This window comes from Lepus europaeus, chromosome 16 (genome assembly GCF_033115175.1).
Source record: "Lepus europaeus isolate LE1 chromosome 16, mLepTim1.pri, whole genome shotgun sequence".
Taxonomy (NCBI): Eukaryota; Metazoa; Chordata; class Mammalia; order Lagomorpha; family Leporidae; genus Lepus; species Lepus europaeus.
Window position 1 is genome coordinate 57,826,779 of NC_084842.1, and position 12,404 is coordinate 57,839,182.

General features: G+C 47.1%; 1 protein-coding gene and 1 pseudogene across 4 annotated transcripts in view; one reads left to right on the top strand and one right to left on the bottom strand.

Annotated features, from left to right (window-relative positions):
• The window catches only part of RBM47 (RNA binding motif protein 47), a 161,114-nt gene that overhangs the window by 72,216 nt on the left and 76,494 nt on the right, over positions 1 to 12,404 (top strand). For all 4 annotated transcript variants that reach the window (XM_062213353.1, XM_062213354.1, XM_062213351.1 and 1 more), the window contains exon 2: positions 675 to 755. The gene's annotated coding sequence lies outside the window, so the exon portion shown is untranslated. The remainder of the gene's footprint in view (positions 1 to 674; positions 756 to 12,404) is intronic.
• LOC133775377 (small nuclear ribonucleoprotein G-like) lies at positions 9,108 to 9,357 on the bottom strand (annotated as a pseudogene).

Genomic DNA, 12,404 nt, shown 5'->3' on the forward strand with positions numbered 1-12,404 from the left:
TGTGCATTTTCCGTGAACTTTTTGAAGACTGTGTATATATCCTTCTCTCTGTATCAGAGTAAGATTTATTTTCCCCGTCGACTGTCCCTTTAGCTTAAATGAAACTGAATAGCCTTGCAGACCTGGGGAAAGGGTGTGAGCTGTTTTCTCCACGTGTGTGTGGGCTTGTGGGAGCTTCCTGTTCACATAGTTTTATAGCTTTCCTTGTAATTTCATGGACACACAGAGGTGTGGCATGATAGCAAAACTGTATTTTTTTTTTAAAAGATTTATTTATTTGAAAGAGAGACAGAGAGAGAGGTCTTCCATCAGCTAGTTCACTCTCCAATGGGGTGGAGACTCCCACAGCACTGATCCGAAGCCAGGAGCCAGGAGCTTCCTCTGGGTCTCCCATGCAGGTGCAGGGATCCAAGGACTTGGGCCAACTTCCACTGCCTTCCCAGGCCATAGCAGAGAGCTGGATCAGAAGTGGAGCAGTCAGGACTTGAACTGGCGCCCATATGGGATGCTGGCATGGCAGGTGGCAGCTTTACCGCTATGCCACAGCACCAGCCCCCAAAACTGTATTTCTTTTTGTGTATCCGCCTCCCCCCCCCTTTCCACCCCACGCCTTGTGAGCTGTGCATCCTCCTCCTTTGGGTCAGTAATGTTGTCTTTTCCATTTCGCTGTTCAGGTAACGGAGGCATCAGAGGGACACCTTACACTAGGCCACCCGGCAGAGAGCAGCCACTGCCTGGCCCGCTGAGGAGGTTCGGTGAGTTGAGACTGCTTCTTTCTCTTCAGAACGTTCAAATGAGCGCGATCCAGGGTGGGGCGCAGTAGAGGAACATTCCACAGTGATATCCAAGTGCTAACCCTCCCCCCACCCCACGTGTAAACACGTCCACCATTGTTTTTGTGCGTGCTTCATTTCCATGCTAGAGCAACCTGTAGCTCTAGATAGAGAGAGACAGAGAGAAAGGTCTTCCTTCCGTTGGTTCACCCCCCAAATGGCCGCTACTGCCGGTGCACTGCACCGATCCGAAGCCAGGAGCCAGGTGCTTCCTCCTGGTCTCCCATGCAGGTGCAGGGCCCAAGCACTTGGGCCATCCTCCACTGCCGAATGGCCAGTATTACAACCCTTCCTCTGGCTTTTCAGAGTCTAAATGCCTTTTTTGTTTTTTTTTTTTAAAAAAAGAGTGGAATATTCTTTTAAAGATTTATTTATTTATTTGAGAGAGAAAGAGAGAGAGAGAGAGAGAGAGCACACTTCCTCTGTTGTTCACTCCCCAAATAGCCGCAATGGCCAGGGCTGGGCCAGGCTGAAGCCAGGAGCTCGGAGCTTTGTCCTGGTTTCCCACCTGGGTACAGGGGCCCGAATACTTGTGCCATCTTCTGCTGCATTCCCAGGTGCATTGGCAGGGAGCTGTATCAGAAGTGGAAGGACTCCATCCAGGGCCCATCCAGAATGCTGGCCTCACAGGTGGTGGCTTAGCCTGCTATGCCATGCCAGCCCCTACACAGACACTAAGATTGGCAAAAGCGCCATGGGTGACAGTAGACTAATGCCCAAGTCAGGATTTCGGGTAACAAGTCAGGCAGCAAGCATTCCTCAGCATCTATATAGGCAGGGCTGTGTGCTATGTGCTAGATAATTAAGAGGTTTTCACGACATTAAAGAATACCGTTGTAAACATTAGTGTAAATATTTAATGTAGACATTAAATAATAGTAACAAGTGGCCTGATGGAAAAGCGTAAGTAGTTAAAGGAGTTTAAGGCAAGAGGGCCTAACACAATTTTGCTCAGAGGGTGACTGTCGGAAAATATCTTGGAATCTCAGTGCTGTTTGACTGAGACCTGGAGAATGAATGGTTTACTTGGTCGGGGGGAGGGGGCAGGTGGAGCAGCTGTACAAAGCAGCCTGGGCCAGGGGCCCAATGTGGAGAGTAAAGGTTGGGTTCAGGTTGGGTTCAAGGCATAGCCTGGACCCCCCCACCCCGACCCCCACCCAAGGGAGAGAGAGGGAGAGGGTGGCTTCAGATAAACAGGAGTCTCTTGTAGAATTAAGACTTAGCCACATTTTTCGAAGAATCCTTAAAACCCCTCCAAGAGATTGCTTACAAACTGATGATCTGATTTTTTTTGTTTTTGTGGTTCAGACAGAAATCCCTCAGACCCCAAGTCCTGCGCCCCTGCTAATCCTTTGAATCCTCCCCAAATGTCTGCTCTTCCGTTCCCTCCCCTGCCTCCTGCAGGAAGGCGGTCAGCTTAGAGTCCAGCTTGTTTTGCCCAACAGATGTGTCCACTTCTCTTCTCCTTTGATGGCACCAGGGAGAGGTGATTGTTGGCATAGGTGGTATATGGTTCTTCCATAAATAGATGGTTTAAATAGAACGGACAGAGGCTGGCTGCTTGAGCTAGCTGCGCAACCCTGATTTGGACGTGGGGCCATTGTGAGAGTCTCAGGTTTTAAAGCTTAGTGCTCTGTGCTGATGCTGTCTATGCTGTTGAGCTGGGGCGCTTGGGCCACTGACAAAATTGATAGATTCAGAAATGCATACATGTACAAGAGATTTCCAAAAATTCATGGACAATGCATAGTATCAAAAAATTGCAGATTCCATTTTTTCCCACCAAAATAAACTTCTTAATTCCATTTTGCATGAACTTTTTGAAGTACCCTACCCACCCCCCAACACATACACACATCCCACTAGGAATGCCGTTTCCACCCAGTTGGCCATCTCAAGCTTACTGGTTTCCTAGTCATGAGTGAATTTGATGAGGTCATTTTCTGAAAAGTCTCTTGAATATAGGGGTGATCATAACTAGACAAACCCTTTTCACAGGCCTATGTATGTATAATTTAAATTTTTTTTTTTTTGCCTCAGTCTAAGATGAGGTTGGTCACTTTTCTCCTTATCAAAGGAAAGACAATTTCCGGCCATGACCAGTAAAAAGAAATTTGAGCTTTTAGTATGGACCTTAGGGGATCTCTTTGGCCATCCTTCTAACACAGTTGACATCCGGGTCATTACCTGATTTTCCTAAAGCCATCGGAAGTGTGTGTTCCCCTGAGACCATGTGGGCACCGGAAGGCAGATGGTGGAAATCTCTTGGAAATGTGAAGGGGAAAAGTCAGAGTTCCCTGTGCCCTATGGGGACTTTGAATACAACAGCATTCCGAGTCCTACTAACCATAGCCTGCATTTGCATTCTAATGAGCTGACACATTGAAAGGTGGCTATCGTTTAACCTACAAGTTGAAAATGGATTGAACTGGATCTCATTCAGTGAGTTTGCAGATCTCTTAGAAAGAAATTTTCCTAAAATCCGTGAAAGGTAGACATTTAGAGGAATGGCCTTCCCGTTATTATTATTTTTAAGAGTTGTGTTTATTTTCCTTCCATTTAAAAGGCAGAGAGACAGACAGATCTTACATCTGCTGGTTCACTTCCCAAATGCCTGCAGCAGCCTAGGCTGTGCCAAGCAGGAGCTCATAACTGCTGTGCAAATGTCCACCCCTGTTTCCGCATTAAGGGGAGCCCTTTAGACCTGTGCATGTGGGCCATGTGAGGGAAACTAGCCGAAGGATGGACACACACACACACACACACAATGACCCAGCAGTGATGTGAAGCAGAGTCTGCTCTGTTTAGTCAGCTGCTCGCTGGGACCTGTCACAGACCCTGGGCTGCTCAGGGCGGTCTCCACAGGCAGGTTCTAAAAGTGACTTTGCTGCTGCTTCTCTCAGACATGGAAGAGACATGTCCCCAGTACACATTACGTATTGCTCTTTGTTCAAGAAAATGTATTACTACAAAGTGGAAAAAGTGGCCCATGATTCCGTTCGATTCAAATTAATGAACTGACACGGAACCGCTGTAGGAAGGAACTGGAGCAGGTGCAGAAGGAGGTACAAAGCTAATTCAGACGTGATCCTTGACCCAGCAGAGTTTTAAAATGAGAGGTAAGCACTTAGTTAATAAGAAATGCTAATAACAAACAAGAGTGACCTAGAACAGGGCACATCAAAGACCACGTATTCAGTGGTGTTTTGGATCCCTTTCTTCCATGTCTCCAGATTTACCAACCAGTAAATACTTTACTTTCTTGTCTGCGCCTCTTCCTTTCCTGTTCTTGTTCTAAGCTCTTGTCTAATTCAGTGGCAGTGTGAATTCTGGCATGGGACTTGTGGGTATTGAAAACTTAGGAAGAAGCAACCCTTAAGTCCTTTGCAGTTTATAAATGCAAGTGTGTAATTCCCATGGTGGTACACGTAAAGGCTTTGCCAAGGTTGATCTCAGAGTGATTGGACCCAACTCACAGCCCATTGTGAACACAATCAACCCGTGATCTCATCACAGAGCATTCATGTAACTGAGGTCAGTTTTTTAGATCCAAACTGGTGTTTGGAAAAACTGGGTTTTTTTCCATAGGATATAAGGGTGTGGAGTTCGAGGCTAATCCTAAATTGGATAGTTTCCCTGGTTAAAATTAGTTTACTCATGTGGGCAAAAGTTTCATTGATCAGGCGGTTTCTTTGGCTACCTGCTCTTTGCCAAACAAGATAACCCATTTGCAAAACCGAAGAGGGAGAGAGGTGGATGGGAGCCATGACTTGACCAATGATGTGGCAGACAAGGTGATGTTTGCCTATAAAAGGAGGCCTATCTCTCCTGTAAGGAGGTGGTCTGTTTCCATCCTGCACAAGGAAAATGAAAGCCGTGAGGACAACAAAATGTTAGGTGTCTTTTGGCAGAACAGTGGGCTGTCAGCGGCATAATAGGAGAATAATTAATGCTCTGGAAAGCAAGGAGAATACTCTTGAGTGATGAGGCCGCGATCTGAGCCAATGTCAGCATGGAACAAAAGTTCAATGGCAGATTCATAGGTGACACTGTGATGTCATCATGACATCTGCGAAAGAACGTGGTCTGCAAAAGAAACTTTTAATTCCATTTTTCTAAAAATATTTTGGGTTAGCCCCATATACCCAGACGTGGACTTCACTCCAGCTTCCTGCTGGTGTGCACCCTGGGAGGCAGCAGGTGACAGCTCATGTGGGTGACCCAGACTGAATTCTGGGCTCTTGGCTTCAGCCTGGCCCAGCCCTGGCGGTTAGGGTTATTAATTTAGAGAGCGAACCAGTGGATGGGAGATCTCTCTGTGTCTATCTCTATGCCTTTCAAATAAATAAGATAAAAATAAATAAAAATTATCTAGGAAGAACCATGGTCTGCAATGCATGCATCAGAGTTGTGCCGAGTCAAGGCCTGGTCCAAGGCTGCGGGTTGGTTCTAACAGGTTGCTCCCAGATTTGTCAGCTGCTCAAGGGAAGACAGAAACCAAATGTCCGACGTTTGTTTCAGCCATACTCACTGCCATGTGCTCTAGTATTGGCTTCCAGGAAATAACAGGAACAGAATGACCAGCTTGTTTTCATCAAGAATATCAAAAGTTCTGTGTCTAACTATGTGGGTTTCTTTTGAAACTAATGTCAAGGTCGGCAAAATGTAAGCAACTCTTAAGCCAAGAATGAAGTGGTTATGGAGATGCCAGGCTGGAGCGAGAGGGCGCTGGACACAAACAGGGCCTGTACATCTAAGCATGGCAGGTTTTTGTTCATCTGTGTGTAATCGGATGGATCGGGAGCTGGCGCCGCGACCCGCAGGTTAAACCCTCCACGTGCCTGTGTGCATCCTGTATTGGAGGTCTCATTTGAGTCCTCCTCATTCGAGCTTCCTGCTAGCACACCTGGGGAGGCAGAGATGGCCTAAGTGCTTGGGCCTTTGCCACCCATGTGGGAGCCTAGGATGGGGTTCCTGGCTCCTGGCTTTGGTCTGACCCAGACCTGGCTGTTGCAGCCATTTAGGGAGTAAACAAATCCGCGGATGGAAGATCCCTCTGTCTCTCCCTCTCTTTCTCTGTTTCTCTGCCTTAAAATAATGTAAATAAATCTTAAAAAAAACCAGGAGAGTGATTCTTACAGTCATCAGATATAATTATAGCAACTTTTTTATCAAGTGACCTGTATATGTCAGGCTCAGGAGAAGTCTTACTTGCATTATCTTTTTATTTGAGGTTTATTTTATTTATTTGAAAGGATTACAGAGAGAAGGAGAGACAGAGAGGGGACTTCCATATGCTGGTTCACTCCTCAAATGGCCGCAAGGGCGTGGGCTGGGCCAGACTGAAGCAAGGAGCCAGGATCCCAGAGCTTCCTCCAGGTCTCCCATACAGGGGCCCAAGTACTTAACCCACCCTCTGCTGCTTTCCCAGACACATTAGTATTGAGCTGGATTGGAAGTAGAGCAACCAGGACTCAAACTGGTGCCCATATGGGATGCTGGTCCTGCAGGTGGCAGCTTTACCTACTCCGCCACAGCGCCGGCACCCCCATCTTTTTATTTGAATAACCAGTTTTCATCTCTACAATAATCTCATAAGGCGGGTGTTAGGATTCCTGTTTTGCAAGCAAGGAAACTGAGGTTTAACAGAGTTCAGTAACCCGTACAGACCTCACAGCTAGTGCATGCTGAGCTGGTGCACCTGCCATCTAAGTCTGCTTTCTGCTGTTAAACCCGAGCACCATGATGGGGTGATGGACGGAAGTTTATTTCTCATGGTTCTAGAGGCCGGGAAGCCCAAGATCATGGCATCTGGTGGGGGTCTGCTTGCTGCTTTATATAACATGGCAGAGGACAGCACGTGACAAGACTATTTCTTATTTACTTGAGAGAGAGAGGAATCTTCCATCCACTGGTTTACTCCCTAAATACCCACAACAGCCAGGACTAGGCTAGGTCAAAGCCAGGAGACTGAACTCAGTCTGGGTCACCCATGTGTGTGGCAGGAATTCAAGGACATTGGCCATCACCTGTGGCCTCCCAGGGCGCACATTAGCAGGAAACTGGGATTGGGAGCAGAGCCAGGATTAGAACCCTGGCAGTGAAGTGTGGGATGTGAGTGTCCCCAGGTGCTTAACACCTGCCCCATAGACTTTGCTAATTAGCCTGGGGAATGACTGTGGGTTATTGCTCTGTTGCACCTGAGAGAATGACGCATTCTCCAGCAGCTGTTTTTGTTTTTCCTATGGTCTGCAAAGGTGGATTGGGCTTTGAAAATCTTTGTCTCCCTAGTTCTGTGTACTGCAAACCACAATTACAGATCCTCCACACAGCATCGCTCAGAATATGCATTTTATACCTAAAGTCTCCCAGGTCGCCAAGTGCTATGTGCTATTGGTACAACCTCAAGATCAATGGAATATTTTTGTCTTATGACAGTCCTCTGCCATCTAGCTGTGATATCTGCTTAAAATACACAAGGCGTATCCGCATTTTTAGTTTCATTTTAGGTTTTTGGGGGGAGGTCTCAAAAATCTCATCTGATTCTTAATTTGACACCGTTAAGAAGAGGTTAAGAAGTTGCCATGGGGCTGGTGCTGCGGCTCAATAGGCTAATCCTCCGCCTGCGGCGTCAGCGTCCTGGGTTCTAGTCTTGGGTTCTAGTCCTGGGCGGAGCGCCGGATTCTGTCCCGGTTGCTTCTCTTCCAGGCCAGCTCTCTGCTGTGGCCAGGGAGTGCAGTGGAGGATGGCTCAAGTGCTTGAGCCCTGCACCCACATGGGAGACCAGGAGAAGCACCTGGCTCCTGGCTTCAGATCAGCGCGGTGCGCTGGCCGCGGTGGCCATTGGAGGGTGAACCAATGTCTCTCTCTGTCACTGTCTTCTCCTCGTCTCTCTCTCTCACTGTCCACTCTGCCTGTCAAAAAATAAAAAGAAAAAAAATTTTTTTTTAAAAAAAGAAGTTGCCATGGGCCCGGCATCCTGATTCTAAAACGAGGGAACCCAGCTTGAGGCTCAGGGAACATCCAGGCCTAGAATGCAAATTTCCTGATGCTAATAACCCTTCCTCTCCACCCCACTGCCTCACTCAAAAATTGCTTTGAGGCCAGACTCCTGACATATCAGATTAAGCTGCCACTTGTGATGCTACCATCCCTTATGGGCACGGGTTCGTGTCCCCACTGCTCCACTTCTAATCCAGCTCTCTGATAATGGCCTGCAAAAAGCAGCAAAAGATGGCCCAAGTGTAGGGCCCCTGAACCCATGTGGGAGACCTGGAACAGGCTGCTCCTAGCTCCTGCCTGGCCCAGCCCTGCCATTGTGGCCATCTGGGGAATGAACCAGTGGATAGAAGATATTCTCTCTCTCTCTCTCCCTCCCTCCCACCCTCCCTCCCTCTATCCTTGTGTGTGTAAAACTTTCAAGTAAATACATTTTTAAATTATTTTAATGCCCCTGTTTATTCTTGCAGCCACATTCCTAGTCTAAGTCCTAATGTTAGTCCTAAATGCACTCACTGTGGGAGGGAAAGTGCGCCACAGCGTCAGCCATGGCCGGTATTGATTTTAATATTTAGCATCTATGTGATTTTCCATGACTTGTACACTTTGTTTAATCCACGTGTATTCGTTTCCAGAAGACTAGCCGCCAGGGCTGTCAGAGCCTTCTCTGGATCTGTCACAATACTGCCCCTTCTGTGGCCGGCTATAGGAGAGCCCTCCTCCAGCAGGTTTTGGTCTAGCCCTTATCCTGCTTAAACCTTCCAAGGCTCCTGTTGCCCATGAGGAAAGTCCAAATTCCTGGCATTTCAAAGTCTTAATCTAGCCCTACCTTTCTTCCTGTCCCTTATCTCCTCCACAGCCCCCCCTTCTTGGCCAGCTCCATTCATCGCCTTTGCTCGTGCGTTCTCTACCCGGGGCTCCCGGGCTCGGGTCCTTTCCTGGCTGCCTGTCCACCTGTGGTCCTGAGGCTCAGCTCAGACACCTCCTCCTCCCTTCACCTTTGTCCTTTGTCTCTGCGTTCAGTTGTTTGTGCACCACCCCCAGGCAGTTGCACAGTGTGGAGAACCCTGAGAACCAGTGTGTTCAGTAGGGGCTTCTCCCATTGTCACAGGAGGAAGTGACAGGATAAATGCCATGTATTTTCCATCCAGATCTAGAACCATTCTTCCTCTTCTTCTTCTTATTTTTTTTTTGACTCACAAAAGTTTATTTGACAAATTTAATATAAAAATGTACATGACCCAACTTGTACATCATAGTAAAACAAGTCCTTTGGAGAGGGAACATGGATTTCTTTGTTGAACAGTCATGCTCATTCCAAGGCTTCTAACATGATGATACTATTTCCTCGTATTACCACCTTCCAATATTGTTCTGTTGTCCACTATTTGCCATCTCCACACATCACAAGGTTCATAAAAGGATCAAATCCCTATAGGGTTCCTTGGTCATGTCTGCCACCATTTAATTTCAATGACAACTTCTTGTCCATAAACTTCAACTCGGGAGGGTAAGCTTTGCTCATGGTGTCTGCTCCAAGCACTGAGAGATTGCAGCCTCCTTCATGCTCCCACGGTAGCCAGAACCATTCTTACAGAGCTGTGATGTCCACAATGGCAGCCACTAACTGCATGTTTGTTTTTTAAATGTATATGAATTGAAAATTAAAATCGGTTAAAATGTTCATTTCCTTGTCAAATGACTCATATTTCAAGAGCTCAATAACCACATGTGGCTGGCTCCTGGCTACCATACATTGGACAGTGAAGATAAAGAACCTTTGCACCATTACAGAAAGTTCTATCGGCATTGCACAACAATGTAAGGTGAATAATTTGTTTCATGTGCCTGTATCTTGTTTTCTCGGAGGAATCAAAAGGTTTTTAGGGGCAGGAACCCTGTCTCTCCCTTGCTTTGTCTCCCAAAGGCACCCATCCAGTGCTGGGTATGTAGGAAATACTTTATAAGCATTTGTTGAGTTGAATTTTTAGTACTGAATTGGCAGTGTGCTCTCAAGAAGAATAGTAGAAAGAAGTAATTTGGAAATAAATCAGGAAGTAAGTTGCTGGTCCCAGGTCTTTGTGTCAGTTAGCGTATGACTTGGACCTCATTGACTTGAAGTAGTGCATGGTGTTCTCAACTGCTGGCACTCTTAGATCATGCTAGGTTTGGAATTTTGAGGCACAGATGGAAATGTCTTAAAATTTTTAAAATTTTATTCATTTAATCTATTTTGAAAGGCAGAGAGAGGGAGAGAAAGAGTGTGAGAGAGAGAGATCTTCCATTGGCTGGTTCATTCCCCAGATGGCTGCAACAGCCAGGGCTGGGCCAGGCCAAAGCCAGGATCCAGGAACTCCACATGGGTGGCAGGGCCTCAAGTACTCAAACCATCATCTGCTGCCTCCCTGGGTCTGCATTAGAAGGAAGCTGGAATGGGGAGCGAGCCAGAACTTGACCCCAGGCATTCTGATCTGAGATGTGGGCCTCCCAAGTGGCAGCTTAACCTGTGTGGCGCCTCCCCTGATTTTTACATTTTTAATTAGTTGGGGAAAAAAAAAAAAAAAAAAAAAAGGGAAAAATGTACAAAGACTGTGTGGTCTGCAAAGCCTAAAATATTCACCTTCTGACTCTGGATAGAAAATATTTGTCAACGCTGTATTAATAGAACTTCATGTACAGACACCATCACTTTTATTTTTAAGGTCGCTTTTCCCTCTTATTTATTTTATTTGAAAGGCAGAGTGACAGGGAGAGAAATCTTTCACCTGCTGCTTCACTCCCCAGATGGCAACAACAGCCAGGACAGGGCCAGGCTGAAGCCAGGAGCCAGAGGCTCTATCCTAGTCTCCCACGTGGGTGGCAGGGGCCCAAGTACTTGGGCCATCTGCCGATGCCTTCCCAGGTGCAGTAGCAGGGAGCTGGGTTGGAGGCAGAGCAGCTGGCCTTGAATGCCAGCCCCCACCACTTTCTGTGAACTTTGGAGTGGGAGTGATGGCAGGATGCTTTCACCTACCGCTTACTTTATGAAATGTCACGAAGGCAGGGCTTAACGACCGGGTTACAAGTCCAAGTTCTGTGTGTATTAGAGAACCCCGAAGGCAGGATAGGCCAGCTGGGCTGGAGGGGAGGACACGGCATGCTCTGCCCTATCTCCTGTGGGTCTAAATGCCACGGAGCAAGCAGGGCACCGTGACTTCCTGGGCTGGAGGAAAGCAAGTCCTTGGATCCAGAGTCTGTGCGTTCTGGTCTTGACTTTGGGAATTTGATGAGTCACGGTTTCTGGCCGAGTCCTCCTTGACATTCAGCATTCGGAGATTAAGCTCGGAGGGCCTGTGACAGTCCTTGGTCATCTGAGGCTGGCTCAGGAGGGAGCCCATGCCTGCATCTCATTTAGTCCTTTTTCTTTTCCCTCCTGCTGCCACGCCTGTCAGCGCTTGAGGAATCTTGATGTAGTGAGCAGATAAGGGGGCTGAACGTGGGAGGGAAGACCTGACCACTAGGGCCAAGGAAGGGGCAGAGCCAGTGTCTGAACTCAGACTGCGGCTTTGCTAGGTGGGCCCGGAGGCCAGATGCACTGGTGATAGTTTTTCTTACTTGGCCACCCAGGTGTCTAGAGCCCATGGGCTTCCCCAGATCTTCCTCCTCCTTAAACCTCTTTAGTTTTTTACCAAGTCTTGGCTTCTTTTTTCCTCTCTTGTATGTATTTTTTCCTCCTCTCCTTGTCCCGTCCTCTACTTTGGGCTAATTTTCAGTGTTTTTACCACCCTAGATTTTATTTTTCTCTTTTTTAATCTTTTTTTTTAAAGATTTATTTATTTGTATGAAAGAGTTACAGAGAGAGAGGTAGAGCCAGAGAGAGAGAGAGAGAGGTCTTCCATTCCATTGGTTCACTCCCCAAATGACCACAACGGCCAGAGCTGAGCTGATCTGAAGCGAGGAGCCTCTTCTGGGTCTCCCACGTGGGTGCAGGGGCCCAAGGACTTGGGCCATCTTCTACTGTTTTCCCAGGCCATAGCAGAGAGCTGGATTGGAAGAGGAGCAGCCAGGACTCGAACTGGCACCCATATGGGATGCCGGCACTGCAGGCTGGGGCTTTAACCTGCTGCGCCACAGTGCCGGCCCTGACTTATTTTCAAAATTCTTTTACTCTGGGCTTTGTACACAAGGTAATGTGCCTTTCCTTTAGTAAAAATTCAAGTTTATAAAACAAAAAGTATATGAAAAGGAAATCTTCCCTTTGTTAAACATTTCTTAAAATGTTCTACAAAAAACTAGTATCTATCTCCCCCTTGTGTTGATCTCCTTCTGCGTTAACTTAGAGCAGTTGGTAACTTGGATGAGGGGGGGAGGGGTTCCTTCCCCTAGCTGGAGGCCAGCAGGCTTGTTTTTGTGTCTGCAGCTGATAACACAATGGAGAACCTAGTCTTATCTCAATGCTGGATCATAAATAATAACAATAACAGTAATTTTCTCTAGTTTGTTTATTGTTGAGCCCAAGCTCCTTAAGTAAATCCAGTGGCTGGGTTGTGATCCTGTGATGAAAAAAGGGCCTTAGCTTACAGTTACGGTTGC